The 15,945-nt window shown below is 47.0% G+C and overlaps 1 protein-coding gene across 17 annotated transcripts in view; it reads right to left on the reverse strand.

Annotated features, from left to right (window-relative positions):
- RBFOX1 (RNA binding fox-1 homolog 1) overlaps positions 1-15,945 on the reverse strand; it is a 406,097-nt gene that overhangs the window by 280,359 nt on the left and 109,793 nt on the right. The gene's annotated exons all lie outside the window — the stretch shown is intronic.

Raw genomic sequence — 15,945 nt, forward strand, 5'->3', positions numbered from 1 at the left:
AAGGAGCAGCCAGATTGTAAATGGGCTCAGAAGTCAGCTAAGGATTTGGGACTTCCTCCTGAAGATAACGGGGAGCCACAGCTGGGTGCTGAGCAGGGAGTCTGGGGTACTCTGCACAGTTAGCAAAGGCCCAGCCTGTCAAAGCACACAGTAGGTTCTCCAAGTATGGGCTGGACCAGCAGCAACAGTTACCCACTGGGAACGTGTCAGAATGCAAACCTGCTGGCCTCACCCTAGACCTGCTGGCTCAGAAACCCTGAAGTTATAATTAGGCCCCCAGGGGATGCTGTGCCACGCCCACCCACGGGAACCACAGACCTGCCCCACGCCCATGACCGGCCTGTTTATTCGTACGCCTCCACAACACACACGGTACCTGTAGGTTCTGCTTTAGGCTGGCTCCTACCCCCCCCCCCATAGGGCCCTTACAGAAGCCAGGTAAAATATGCCACGTGCCTTGTGTCCCTTGTGGTGTCAACCCACACCCCCCCAGATGGCATCCTGCACAGAGTGCACCTGACCTTCTGGGGAGAGGCCCCTCTCCGGGCTTCTCCCTTTGGCTTCCGTTTGAAGGACCACAAGCCTTCTCTGGGTCCTCCCTGGCTTTCCTTGCTCTGAGGGGAGCCAGATTGCTGATAACCCATGCTGTTCAGGAATTCTGGCTGCCGCTCGAAAACTATCATTAGCTGAGTGCCTGGCTGATGCATTCGGAGGTGGGGAGTTAAGAGGAAACCAGGCCTGATCCCTAGTATGCGCCCATGGTGACCTGGAGCGGGTGTTAAGTGGAGACTGCTAACTCCCCTCTAATCACCTCTTGTTCGCTGCAACTATAGGCAAATTGCTAGTGAGGATTAAGTGGGGACACCATGCCAGGATCACTGTCAAGCAGAAAAAAGGCTCAATGTGTAGAGCGATCGTGACTCTGTAATCACTTCTTTAAGAGTTCTTTTTGGCTGGGTTTGCCTTTGGAAGGTACAGGCCCTGCCCAGGAAAAAGGGGGGGGGCAGGGAGGATTTCGCTGGCTTTTTCTGGAGCTTACTGAACCGAGCACGCCCCTGAACGAGATAAGCCTCACTATTAATATCACTGTGCCTCCACGGGCCTCTCCTGACATCCCAGGCCAGATGTCGCCTTGAACAAGTTAACACAAGTGTGCATGAACACGAGATCCCAGCTTCCAATAGAGTACATATCCGTAAACACAGAGGCGAACCCGGGTGGAAGCTTTTCATGGGAGAAAAAAGATACACTTCCTTTATCACTGTTTGCATAATGTCCATGTAAATAGAAACGAAATAGCAAGGCGACATTTTAAGAGCTGTTACACACCAGTGGTGCCTTTTGTTTTCCGAATGTTTGAGCGTTATCCCAGGTAGGGTAACAGTTCTTTCCAAAGCTCATTCTCAGGGCTTGACAAATTCATTATTTATCGAGAGAAGTTTGGTAACAGGATAAAAGTGAGGGACCCATGTCATCTCAGAAGAAATATCCCGCAACCAGAAACAAAGGAAATCGCCAGAAATGAGCTGATGCTGAAAGCTGAAACGAGATTCGTTCAGATATAAATGTTATTTTAAGTCCTCCAAAAAAGGGCTCCCATGTTTTGGAACTTCCCAAGTAGGAATGGGCTTCGAGAAAGTCTCCTATCACATGACTCACTAGTAAGCTGCTGTAAGAAAAAGGAAAGAGTGAAGATGAGGTAAAAAGCCAGCTCATACATTACTAATCAAATATTGCTTTTCCCCCTTTTGCAGGTTAATAAAAAGTCATCGTAGGAAAACTTAACCCCCCGCTCATTAAATCTGTGCTGTGAGTCTTTTTGTTCTAAACGAAACATTAAGCAGCCTTGAAATTTTAGCCTGATACTGCAAAAATGCGCTTCAAAACGTAATTTTCAAATTTTTCTCTAACTGTTGGAATGAGATTATTGGGTCGTCGGGAAAGCCATGACATATTTTTCTACATTTTTCAATGCAAAAATGCATCATGACTTTCCTGATGACCCAGTATTTCCCACCAGTATAAGTCTTTCCCTGAAAAAAGGTTAATAATGAAAAATCAGCATTTGCCATAGATGCAATAAGATTTTGTGAAAAGCTCCCTTTTATATTTCAAAGTACAGGAAAACCTTGGATTGCGAGTACGTGGTTTGCGAGTGTTCCGCAAGACGAGCAAACACGTCTAATACAGTTTCACTTGGTAAACGAGCAACGTCTTGCAATACGAGTAGTTTGTTTCTGGAACAATTATGCTGGCAAACCAAGGTATTACTGTATTATAAAGGAAGATTTGTATTGGAAAATTAAGTACCATCTCTATGATAAATATCATTCTTCTTAGTGCCCAAATTTCTCAGCATCCTATCACCTTTGGGGCATATTTTGTCTTAGTTCCTTTCCAAATTTCACCTCTCTATTGGACATTCAGTCAAAATACCGTTATTCCCTAAAGGAGGCCAAGAACCTGAAGAAAAAGCCATTGGAAATTCGAGACAATAATCTGGTTGCTCCAACTGGTACTGTTTGTTTGTTTTTGATTTTTTTGTTTGTTTTGGGATAATACCATGGTCCCAAACTATCAAAGTTGAAATGTTGTCCCGTATGTACTTGGCATTTCTTTCTTATGCTGGGTGCTGTGTAATAGATGGAATGATGGAATGAACGCATGGTCGATACACAGCTGGGGGTGGGTATGATGTGAACATAAAGGTCTAACCAGTGATTGAGAATCTGATAAAGCATAAGTGAGTGCATGCAAAGTACATAAATAAAATGCACTCGATTTGTGCTTTGCTTCAACACACCACGACCGAAGCCTCTGCTGGAACTGGAGTCATTACTGCACAGTTCTTTTCCCTCGAAATTCACACTTAAGAAGCTCCAAATGCTCTTTTAAAATGACTCAGAATAAACCAAAGGAATAATCAGCTTGGAAGATTTTCCCTGCCTTGTGCTGAAGTTATATAAATAAAGAGGACAATTAATGTCAACTGCCTTTACTTCTCCATCCTATAAGCTTTTGGGGGCTCCAAGGTAATCTCCACCAAGGGTGGACTTCCTGGGACTAACCCTCAAGGTTTTATTCAGAAAAATGAGCATGCCAGCAAAGATAGCTTATGGCATAATACAGATTTTCCCCCCAGCTCCTGCTATTTAATATTGCTGACTTTCAAGAGGGGAGAGATGGGGAGAGGACTAAAAAAATCCTCCAAGACAGGTGCAGGGAGATGCCAGGGCCGAGCTGGGTAACGTGGCATGTGGGAGAGAGTGGCCCAGCCATTAAGGCCCCTGTTCCTTTTATACCAGCCAGACACATGGGCAGGTCAGCGACTCAAAACCCAGGAGTCTCCCCAATTACATGCACAGGACAAACACCCCAAGCCACAGCTGCACACTGTCCCATACCCAGGCAGCTTTCCCAGCGGTATGGCAGGTAAATTGGGGCGACAGACGGGGACAGGAGTTTTGATGCAAATTATCCCCAACTCATAAGGCACCCCAGAAACCTCCCAAATCTCCCCCTTATTCCCTTCCATGATTCTGCTGTCAGATGAACCTCTGGCGCCCCAAATATCTTTTAGTACGACAGACGTGCAATTACCTGTCATTATTCCTCCCCTCCCCTGCCCCCCCCTTTTTTTCCTGTTTTGCAATGTGCACTCTTTGTGTCTAGAACTGGGGAGAAGAGATGTAATTAATTCACTCAAAGAAACCATGTTTCTCCATGTAGCAGCTGAGATGGGGTTGCTGCAGCAACTCCTGATCTGGTCTTGCTTTTTGGGTTACTCTGGTAACAGAAGGGCAGGCCTGCGCTTAAAATACAGCACTCAAACTCCCCTCAATCCATTCTCTCTCTCTCTCTCTCCCTCTCTTTCTCTCTCTCTCTCTCCCTCTCTTTCTCCGTCTGTCTGTCTCTCTCTCTCCTGATTCAGACACAGAATCCCCAAATGGGAAGAGAGAAACTCACCCCAGGCATGAAGCCATCCCGCAGAAGTGGGGTGGACAAGTGTCAGTGTGACATGCGAGTGGTTAGCTCCATGGGCAGAAAGGTGGCCCAGAGGAGAGGAAAGGAGGGATGCGCAGGCTTGGCAAAAGGCACAAAGCAAACAGGCAGAAGGAAAAACATCGGGAATATGTGCAAAGGAAAAAAAAAAAAAAGGAAAAGGAAAAGAGGCCGAGAAATTAATAATCCAACAAGCAGGTTCCATGTGTGTCATTAATCACGCTGCTTTGCCCGAGCTGGGGGCGCCCGCGCTGCATGTGGCGGGGGAGGGGTCTGAACACCATCGGCCGCCTCTGCCCACTCCTGCGCATCTCAGCCAGTCCTCCCTGTGCCTTAAGGTGCAGCTAGAGTTGGGCTGCAGTTACAAGCCCCTGAAAGATGAACACCGTGCTCGGTGGGTGAGGCACTGCTCCGTCCAGTTAATGCACTCTAAACTTTATTCGAGCTGACTTTTCATTTGATCCCCCAGTGACGAGGTCAGGGAGCGCAGGCAATTCCGCCCCAAATCACGCCATAATCGAATTGCTGCCTATTTCCCGAACCTATAATGAAAAAGGCAACCGAAATAATGCAGGTGATGTTGGCGGCCTCCCTTGCCTGTCGGATATTATTACCTGCTTGCTGGCCGCCATTTGCCCGGCACTCGAACAATGAATGTATTTCACAGCTCACTTGCTCTCCTGCGTGGGTGGCATAGTATAGACACCTACATGATATGAAAGGAAATCTAAAACAATAGGGCCGCTGCGGAGCGCCATGCCTAACAGCCTGCTGGTGGGAGAGGCGGCTTGAGCCAAGTGGTGCCCATATGCACACGCGCATGTGCGCGCACGCACACATGCACCCTGGTGAGGTCCAGAGCCTCAGGCTCAGCCAAAGCCACCTCAATTTCTCTCTGTCTATTTAAGTTCCAGCTTCATCACCTCCAGCACAGTAACTTGAGACTGTGATTCCTGTCTGATGCAGATGCTATGCAGGTTTTCATTCTATCTTCACCCTCAGAATAAAATGGGACAGGGAGGGCTTTTAGGGACTGGGCATGAGGTTAAATAACGTGCGTCCACACCTTACCTAAACATGCCTTTTAAGCGCTCACTTCTCCGTCAAAGGCGTTTAAAAAGAAAATCAACCCTTTCGATTGACATGCCTGTAAAAAGTAAGAAGCGCACTTCAGGGTCCCATCGTGTTTCTGGTTCTCCGAAAGGTGCCGACCGCAGCATGATTCAATGGTACAGAGCCAGAGCCACAGAAGATACAACCTGGACAGCACACTCGGTTGTTAAGTGTGTGACTGCCCTTTGGGGAACGCCATCTCCAGGCCAGCGGAAAGGTGACGTGAGACACTGAGTGTGCCTGCATTCTCAGGAAGAAGCTGTGTCCAATTTAAAACACCTTGGCAGGCTTCCAACCCTACCTTCCATTTCTCGAATTTGTAGGCTGTGTTCACATAAAGCAGTGACTTTGAAATTGTCACACATCAGATGTCTGCCTCAGAAAACCGGGCTGTGCCTAGGAGATGTCGCTATTGCCAAGCCATCATCACCAAGCCCTGGAGCTGGTATTGAACTTTGGAAAAGGTGTATTTATGGATGTGTGAGTATGGCCAGTCACATATGTGAAAGTATGCATTCAGCTGGCAAAGAAATACACTACACATACTTCCAGGTTAGAAATCATAACCAGGAATACTCAGAATCGGAAACATAAAGCATCCAAAGAGAATATTGTCTTAAACTTGAACTACAATATGGATTACCCACCCCCCCAATCTCTCTCTCTCTCGCTCTCTTTCACTCTCTCTCTCTCTCTTTTTTCTGTTTCTTCTTCATTTTGTTTTCTTTCTGCTCCCTTAGAAAAAATAATAATAACAGGAACTGCCCTCTCCACACTTTTCATTACACATACATTTATTTCCTGGTCTGTAAAAATCACGATCTCTATTTTGGTCCTACCTTTAACGAGAAAAACCAGGCTACAAAAATTACACACTGCCAGACAAGGCAAGACAGTCATGGGAGAAGAGTTTATGAGGCTGCATCAGGGGAAGGCCTCCAATTTTCCCCTTCTGGATCTGGCCAGACTGATGAAGGGCAGGACCACATTTTTTAAAAAGATGCATAGGTTCCAGAGTGCATGCCAACACCCAGACAAAGAATAATTTTTTAAAATACTGAGCATTATGGGCTATAGAGAACAGACAGACCTTAGAAGAAGGGGGAAAAGATCAATATACAGGAAAAAATGCCCTAGATGTAATTGAAGTCATACATTTGTACATGACTTCTGCTATACGCCCAATTACTGCTATTTATCAAAGCATAGACAACATTGAACCTGGCAGCATGAAAAACAAATTTTACTAAGTCAGAGGGAAAAAAAAAACCCATCAGAAAGAGAAGGGGGAAAAAAAAGATACAAATAATAAATAATTCAATATTCTCAAGGAAAGCTCTTGGAGAAAAGGTCTGGTTGATTCAAACATCAGACATGGGTCTGACAAGAGATGTATCGATTTAGACAATTCTATCATCATTATTCCAGCCGGAGTCCTTCACAAAAGCTGCTCTTTTGGCTCCTGTTTTTATTGCTGTAACTACCAACCTCCTCCTTATACCTTGATCTCTTTGAACCTGTATTCATTACAGCTTAAATCTTAAGCCCAAGCACCAGATGATAAACAGATTCAGTGTCTCATGTTTGGGGAGGCAAGGTATCAGCGTCCCTAAAACCTAACAGGATAGGAGGCTCTGCACAATCTGCTGAGATTTCCACACTCGTCAGAAGAGGCCGCGTGCCCCGTCTGGGTAATTACCAAGGCGGAGTATTCAGATTCCAGCGAGAGCATATATCCAGGGCAAACTCTCCCCACATCTCACAAAGAGTTGCCAAAGGCTGCACAGGATGGCTGACAACAAATGTATCTCATTTGTTACTTTCAAAGCTATGAAAAGAAACACTGACAACATAGATCGGTAATGATTTTGTTCTCTTCTGCCCAAACAGGGTTCCCACACTGTACTTGTTCTTCCAACCAAACGATTAAGGAAAAAAAGAAAAACAAACAAACAAACGAACAACAAAAACAGCCCAGATCCTTTGAGGTCAATGCAAATGGCTAAAATACAGTGGTATAATTAGTGGAGGAAGAAAACGCCCCCCCCATTAGGCTTCTGCCAAAGGAGAACTCCGTCTGCAGTGTTCGATGTGTTAATTACAACCCGATAGGAGGTGCCATGGAAAATGAACCGTCTCGCGAAGGCAGGAGAGGTAAACAGACAAAACAGCGCTGTGTGAGGGCTGGCAGAGCCAGTCGATTTTGAAGATGGATAAAGGAACTGTCATGTCTGGAACGGCTTCGAAAGGGGCAAGGGCAGGTGGCCCTGTTATCAACAGTTAATTAGGCAGGAGGGCTGAGCTGGCCCACGCCGCAACACTGGCCGTGGGAGTCAGATGTGTTATTCAAATGGGCAGGAACATGCAAGCCACGCAGGCCTGATGAGGCGCAAGAAAGTCTGCCCACTCCGAGGTGCTGGGGGCCTGGAACCAAAGAAGGGAGTAGGGTTCTTCTTCTGGAAATCAACCAATGCGGTGGCTTCCTTAAATTCAGGAGACTGCGGGGGGAGGGGGGGGATAGTGGGGGAGGCTCTTGAAATTGAATTCAACACCCTCCAGGTCTGTGTAGAATGCTCAGCCAAGGGGAGAGCCACTGAAGGAAAGCCTGGGGAGGGGCATCAGCTGGTTGGGGACAAGCCAGCGTCCAATGAGGCTGAGGATTCACTATAAATGACAGTCAGTGAGTCTGAGAAGGGGGCTCTGAGGACACTCAGTACCTTAGTTTACAAGGGGAGCAAAGCGGAGAAAGAAAGAGGATGAGAAAGAGAAAGAGAGAGAAAGAGAGAGAGAGAGGGAGAGAGAGAGAGAGAGAGAGAGCGCAAGCACACACTTTGGAGAGCAGTTCCCATGGACATGACCTTTCCTGGGCTTGCAAGAGTAAGGAGGTAAAAGCTCCTCCAAATTGAAGCTCTTATCTAATCCAATAAGGCTCTGTGGCAAAGGAGAGTCGGTTCCGGCCCGTCGTCCATTCCCAGTGTTCCCTGATCATTTTTAAGCAATGCCCTAAATGGCATCAGCTAGAGAATCAGGAAAATTTTAGAGTCGTTGTGTTGGACAGAGACGCGTCGTGATTGTTGTCCACCTCTGAGGCCTGACTCATACCCAAGAGGGGCAGCAGTCACCGCATCGGATGAGAAGCCTTCTGGACACCCTGGCACATGGGCAAGAGTCAAGCTTGTTCACCACACGAGACTTCAAGAGATGCTTCCTCCTGTGGAAAGTGGGTGTGAAGCCCTATGCCCACCACAGACAGCACATAATCCTGTCTGGTATTCTCAGGGAGACCTGGGTGGTCCTCTTCTTAACCACGAGGGGCCATGGAGGCCTCTGGGATGAGCACCACTGAGCAGACACGGATGCTGGCCCTTTGATTCCCAGGCTCAGCATGTTGAATGGGCCTCCGCTGGCCAGAGGTGGGGGCAGAACTGAGAGGAGGAAATGGGGGGTGAGGATGGTTGGTGGTAGAAAGACCTTAGCCTCCACTGGCTGAATGGCAGCTGAGAATCTTGTAGGATTCCCACACAGTGACATCGGGAGCCCAACCTTGGGTTGAGGGTGGTGGTGGTGGGGGGTGTGTACGGACAGAGGAACAAAATAAAACAAGAAGCCAGGTGGACATGAATTTCTGGTTATGAACTGATTTTGTAACCACACACATGCACAGAGATGGTGGTCCAAAAGGCATGCTTTTCAGCAACTTCTATGTAGCATTCTCTTTCTCTCTCTTTTTTTTTAAAGATTTTATTAGGGAATTGGGGGAGGGGAACAGACAAGTTGCTGTCCTTTTGTTCTTCAGTCTAGTTGTGGAGGACGTCGCTTCACTGGCTCATGTTGGTATTGTGATCATTGCGCTCTTCCCAGGTGAAGCAGTCCCTCGCTAGCCATTGGATGGCCGCTCACTGCGGCTCACAGCAGCCCACGAAAGCTCACTTCAGCTGCCGGCTAGCCCCGCTGCAGCCTACGCCATCGCCGGTGACTTATGGCAACCCAGCTCCAGGTTGAGCTGTTGTTCACCATTTTAGCTGTAGAGGGCGCAGTGTCACTGGCCCTCATGTGGGATCCGAACCGGGGCCCTGCTGCTCAGAGCTGGAGTCCCAAGCCTACTCCTAACCAACGCGCCACTCGGCCGGGCCTCTATGTAGCATTCTTGAAATGACAAAATTATAGCGATGGGGAACAGATTTGTGGTTGCCTAGGGTTGGAAGGAGGGAGCCAGGTGGCTGTGATGACAGGATAGAGCCAGGGGTCCTTGCGATGGAACTGCTCTGTGCATTGACTGTGGTGGCTGTAACAGGAAGCTACACAGGTGATAAAATGGCCAAGACATACATGCACACACATAATTGAACGTACGTACAACTGGTGAAGTCTGAGTGAGGTGGATGGAGGTAGCGATGTCACTTTCCTGGTTGTCATGTTGTATGGCAGGTATGTAGGATATTCCCACCGGGGACAAGTGGGTAAGGGGAAGATGGAATCACCTCTTTCTGTTATTTCTCACAACTGCATGAGCACCAACAATTACCTCCCAAATTAAAAAATAATAATAATAGGGCCGGCCGAGTGGCGCGTTGGTCAAGAGCTGGCTTGGGATGCCAGAGGGCCCCGGTTCGGATCCCACATATGAGGGCCAGTGACACTGCCCTCTACAGCTAAGATGCTGAACGGCAGCTAGACCTGGAGCTGGGCTGTCGTCGTGAGTCGCCGGCGACGGCATAGGCTGCAGCCCCTGTGGCAGTGGGTTGCCATGGGCTACCGTGTGTAGCCAGCAGCCAGCGTGAGCGGCCAGCAGCCGCAGTGAGCAGCCGTCCAGAGGCCGGCGACTGATCTGCCTCGCCTGGGAAGAGCACAATGATGGGGCCAACTTGGGCCAGTGAAGCAACGTCCTCCACAACTAGACTGAAGAACAAAAGGACAGCAACTTGTCTGTTCCCCTTCCCCCAATTTCCCAGCACTGTTCCCATCCCCCAATTCCCCAATTAAAAAAAAAATCTTAAAAAAAATAAATGATAATAATAATAATAATAATAATAATAATAATAATAATAAAGGTTTGCAGCAAAGGGCAAGTTTAGGTGTCATGCATTGGATCTCCGGGCCCCTACCCATCGGCCATCAGTCTGTGGACAAGTTACTTCTTTAAGGCCCAATTCTCTGCTCAAATGTGGTTAACCACAATGCCTCCTTCAAAGGGCTGCTGTGGGGATTAAATGAGCTAACACGTCTTATGTGCTGAGATAATCCTTGGCTCCTAATAAAGGTTTGATGGGTGTTAGCTATTCTTCTTAATGTCCTCACCACCATTATTATTTACAACTAGTATCCAAATATGTGTGGTAACTGGAAACATGTAAAATTGGAGTTGCCTTTTCCTCAGAGATTAACGTTCATCTATTGCCACATAGAGCCTCTGACTTTCAATGACAAGGAACAGTGGCTGTGACTCGAAGGCTGTTCCCAGGACAGGATCTTGAACTTGTCCCTACAACCTTCAACCATCTGGAATGTCCCCATTTTGTCTACAGGAAGCCCCTCCCCACGAGTGTGGACCCAGGTTCCCAGCCATCCTTTCTTCCCTCAGACCAATCAACAGAGGTCAGGGGTGACTCAGTCACATGGGCTAAAAGCTGCTGAGAGGAGCAACAGGGATTAAAAGCCTCTATTCTGATCAAATTAGTTGGCTGTGGCTCAATAGGAAGCTTTGGTGTGTCTGTAAGCTCAGAGTCTCTGCAGACTCCTGGCACAGAGTAACTGAGAGAAAGAGAAAAAGGGAGAGTGAGGGAGAGAAATAATATCTGTTTCCCTGGCACAGAGATTTCCTTTTATTGAGTCTGTCACTTCCCATTTTGGTTAACAAACTGCTGAATGGAGCTCATCGTTGAGCAAATATTACAGCTGCATGGAATACAAAGTGGGAGCAATTGTTTCAGATTGGGAGTTTAATAAGAAAAAAAGGGCCAAGAGAGAAAGAGGCGATCTGGGGGAGTCTGCATGCTAGAGGGGAGACCAACTCTGCAGAGATGAGGTTCAGGAAAGAAGAGAGAACGCTAGGCGCTCTTAGCAGTCCCGTGCGCGCGCGCGCGTGTGTGTGTGTGTGTGTGTGTGTGTGTGTGTGTGTGTGTGTGGTTTTCCTCCTCTCTCTTAAACCACCACTAGTCTACGATACATAACAGCAATTATTGGGTTCAAAGTTATTACAACAAATGCATAAAAAGACAATTCTATTTTTCCCAGGAGAGGAAGGCTAAATTCGGATTTGAATAACTTTGGCAAAAAAGAGCCTGGAAAAAAATATTCTTTTAATGCACTCTTCTTATTTTCTTTTACTTCCCTGCACTGGAAAAGTCAGGCAGTCATTGGTGGGTAGTGAGGAAATTATTGTCCTTTTCGTGTCTTCCTGAGACTCAACTGGAATTCCTTGTTGGGGGTGGTGTATTAGAGAGAGAAATAGCAACTACAGTGTTGGGAAGCCCCTGGATTCTTAACAGTGATAGATACAGTACAGTCAGGGTCAGACAGGTGTAGCCCATCACCCAAAGTCACCGACCAAGAGAAGAGTAGAGCCAGGTGTCCAATCCCAGTGGGGCGCCAAGGCCTGTGTTTACTCTATAGTGCCATTCTGTCTGGCCAAGGGGCTGGTCTGTTTCTTACTTCCCAGAGTTTTAACTCTGGTGACCATGAACCTTAAGTGTATTGGCTCATAGCCTCATCCTGGATTTACATTGTGAACCGGAGCTCCATGGGTTATGCAGCCAGGAAATATTTGTTTGTCTTAGAGGAGATCACTAGCTGGTGGTCCTCAACAATGGCCGCTCATCATGTTCATCACCTGGATACCCAGCCCCCCTTCCCGGAGGATCTGAATATGCAGCCAGGACTATAAACTGCTGGGCAGGGCAAGATAATGAATTGGAAAAAATGGCAACAAAGTAATTGGTTCTTTCATTAAGAGGATTAGGACAATATAGTCAGCACCACGATGGGCTTTGAAAGTCAAGTCTGGATTTTTATATAGAGAGGCTATAGGGTACAGTAGGACGAGCCAACCTGAGCCTTTTAACTAACTACGCGACCACGTAACTTCTGCAAGCCTCCTTTGTCTAAAATATGGAAATGAGACTCTTCCCCTTGCAGAGCTGTTATGAAGATCAGAAACAATAATTGCAAAATATTGAACATTGTGCTCAAGATATGGTGGACACTTGACAAGGTCTACCATATTGGTTGGGAATTGAATGTTTTCTATTAAAAAACCCCCATAAAACCTAAAGATGACTGTAATACATCCGTGTTCAATTTTGCGATTCACAGTAGCGAAAACCAAATTTGGACGGAAGATTCTTTTACGTTTTCTCCCTTTATTCAGTCTTTCCTCTCTTGTCAGCTTCTCAGAAAGAACCTCTGAGCATCCCATTTCTATCTGCTTATATTGACTCCCACCCAATATCACGTCTCATGACCTGGCCTTTCACTATATATTTATTCCTACAGTGTGTATGAGTTAACTACACGTCAACCTTATGAAGGTGTGGCCTCTATTTTATCCATGGCTCTTCTCTTAGCACCTGGAATGCCACCTGGCACACGGAAGCCCACCACGAACACTCGTCGGACAACCGAGTAAGTGAATGATGGCTGGATCATCCCAAGTGCTTCTTCCATGTACAGACTCATCCCCAGACTGGATGGGTCAAAATCTCCAGGGGGAAGCCTGGAACTCTGCACTTCCACCAGCTCCCCGGTGGTTGTGATGGGCCCCAAAGTCGGAGAATCAATTTTCTGGAGGTAGAGAAGTAATTGTTACTGAGTTGCTGCAGTGTGCCAGTCTCTGTGCATATTAATGTGTGTGCTACCAATTCATCCTCACAAAAGCTGAAGAGAGAAATATTACCCCCATGTTACAGTAGAAAAACCGAGCTCTTAGACTTTGTGAAATATGCCTGATGTCACTCAGTGACGCTGACCATGGGATTCAGATCTACTGCGACAAAGAAAAAGATTTTTTTCTTTTTTTTGTCAAACTGTACTATTCTCCACCCAAAGATTCCCTATTTCCTATTTGAATCCTATCCACTTATGATTCTCACGCCCACTGGGGAATACTTCAATGATATTTATTTTAGATATATGAGGAACAGCAAGAGCAAATGTGTGTGAGCAGGAGGAAGTCTAGAACATACGGAGGGATGAAAGACAACCTCACAACCAGGGTGAGGGAGGCTCAGTGGCTTCCAGGGTGTGGTCTCCAGGCAAGACCTCACCTGGGATCTCCTGAGAAATGCAGATACTCCAGGTCCCATCCCAGACCCACCGAATCAGGAACTCTGGGGGTGGGTTGAACAAGCCCCCTGAGAGGTGTGAGGCCCACTTCCTTAGAGAAAGCGTAGGGAGAGGAAGGGGGCATTTCAGGTGGGTTAGGATTTCCAGGGAAGAGGAATGGTTTGAGGGTGAGGGCTGGTGATGGCAGTAAGGTACCACTCACTGTAGGTGACTGGGCAGGGCACGGATGTGAAGGTGTCCAGTGGTGCTTTCCAGAAAAACCGTGCTAAGAAAGGCCTCGAATCAGGGATGCTAGTGACCTAAGATGTTTTTGCTTTTGTGTTTTGTTTGTTTGATTTTTTTCACTATAGCTGTTTTTCAAATAAAAGGATTCCGTGATTAAATCAATTTGGGAAAGGCTGGGTTAAAGCAAATCGCACACATATGTTGATGCTTCCGGTGGGACTTTTCAATGCCTTTGGTTGCCTGATACACACCGTGAAAAATCTAAACTAGAATATTTTGCATTACTATGTGAAATATCCAAGGACTGCAAAATTTTGGGTTAATCTGTATTTTTGTGTGTGTGCTTATAGATTTCTTTTTTGCTTTTCTCAGAATAAACTTTTCATTTTAGAATAGATTTTGATTTGCAGAAATGTTGTAAAGATAGAACATAGGGTTCAGGCATACTATTATTAACGTCTCACAGTCATTTAGTACATCTGGCATAACTAATGAACTCAAATTAATGCATTATTGCTAACTAGAGTCCATACTGTCCTCAGATTTCCTTAGCTTATGTCTAATGTCCCTTTTGGGCTCCAGGACTGGACCCTATCCAGGACATCACATGACATTTAGGCATCATGTCCAAGGAGACTCCTCTTAGCTGAGGCAGTTTCTCAGACTTTCCTTGTTTTTCATCATCTTGACAGTACATTGGTCAGATATTATTTTCATGGGATTAGTCTGATGTTCTTCTCATGATAAGACTACGATTATAGGTATTTGAAAGGAAGACCACAGTTATCTCCACACTTTTTTTTTTTAACAGTACTTAACTATTCTCACGTGTTCAGAATCTTTACTAACACTGTTAAGGGCTGGGCCGGCCGAGTGGTGTGTTGGTTAAGAGTTGGCTTGGGATGCCAGCTCTGAGCAGCAGGGCCCCGGTTTGGATCCCACATGAGGGCCAGTGATGCTGCGCCCTCTACAGCTAAGATGCTGAACAACAGCTCAACCTGGAGCTGGGCTGCCATGAGTCACCAGCGACGGTGTAGGCTGCAGTCTCTGCTGCAGTGGGGCTGCCATGAGCTCTGGTGAGCAGCCAGCAGCCTCCATGAGGTGCTGTGAGTGGGCCGCCGTCCAATGGCCGGCGAGCAACTGCCTCACCCGGGAAGAGCGCAATGATAATACCAACATGGGCCAGTGAAGCGACATCCTCCACAACTAGACTGAAGAACAAAAGGACAGCATCTTGTCTGTTCCCCCCCGCCCAATTCCCCAACGCTGTTCCCCTCCCCCAATTCCCAAATAAAATCTTTAAAAAAAACCCAAAACTGTTAAGGGCATGGTCTCCTACCCTAAAGATGGGATGAAATTTAGAAGGAAGGTTTTGTAACTGAAATCCCAGAAATCATCAGAAAAAAATGAATGTGGAGGTTTGGCTAAGCTGATCAGGATGAAATGGGACCCTTCCCACTTAACACAACCCTCAAGGCAAACTTGGTTGTGGGTCATTCTTAGAATTCCAGTTTGGTGGCAACTGACCCATTCCTAGGTGATGAATGGGTCCCATCCTATCACCGGGGCCTGTTAGTGCTGCTGATAATTAGGGAGACATGCACGCAGATATCCGCTCCCCCTTTTCCCTAAGCCCGATGAAATGCAGGACCCTTTGTGGTTAGTCTGAGCGACTGTCTAAAACAGTTATCCGGCCACGAGCATGGGGTGGAGGTCGGTAACACAGGTGTGGTATTCACCTCCTGAGTTTAAACCCAGCTTTGCCACTTGGTGGCCTTGGGCAAGTTATTCGCACAGCCTCCGTGTCCTCATGTGTCAAGTGCAGATAACAGTACCTCTCCAGTGGAGAGCTGCTGTGTCGGGCCAGTGAGCTAACGCCTGTGCGATGCTTACTGCCCGGGCCTGGACAACAGCAGTCACCAATATAGATCAGCTACTGTTTTTTATAATTACTAAGCTGAACCGTACGAAAGTGGCATTTACGTAGGTAAAAACTGTCCAATTCCAGCAATTTCATATAGCTCCCTCTTTTACTATTATCATCCTCATCATCATCGCTGAAGACCCCACGACCAGATGGAACTAAATGAAGGGATCACGGAACAGGAGCCCCCTCACTGTGCCATGGTCCCCCTGGGGGCCCCAGCTTGGACCACAGGCAGCGGACTTCCTCATTCCTAACCTGGCTGCACTGAGCAGACCCCTCCTCCCGTTTAAGTCATTGCCGTAACTCCATTGCTCCGCACCTCATTATCCTCATTGCCTGGCTGGCACCATATCAAACCAATGGGACTAAAGAGAAATTTCACAGCTCCTGACCTTCAG

Source organism: Hipposideros armiger, unplaced genomic scaffold (assembly GCF_001890085.2).
Source record: "Hipposideros armiger isolate ML-2016 unplaced genomic scaffold, ASM189008v1 scaffold_461, whole genome shotgun sequence".
Taxonomy (NCBI): domain Eukaryota; kingdom Metazoa; phylum Chordata; class Mammalia; order Chiroptera; family Hipposideridae; genus Hipposideros; species Hipposideros armiger.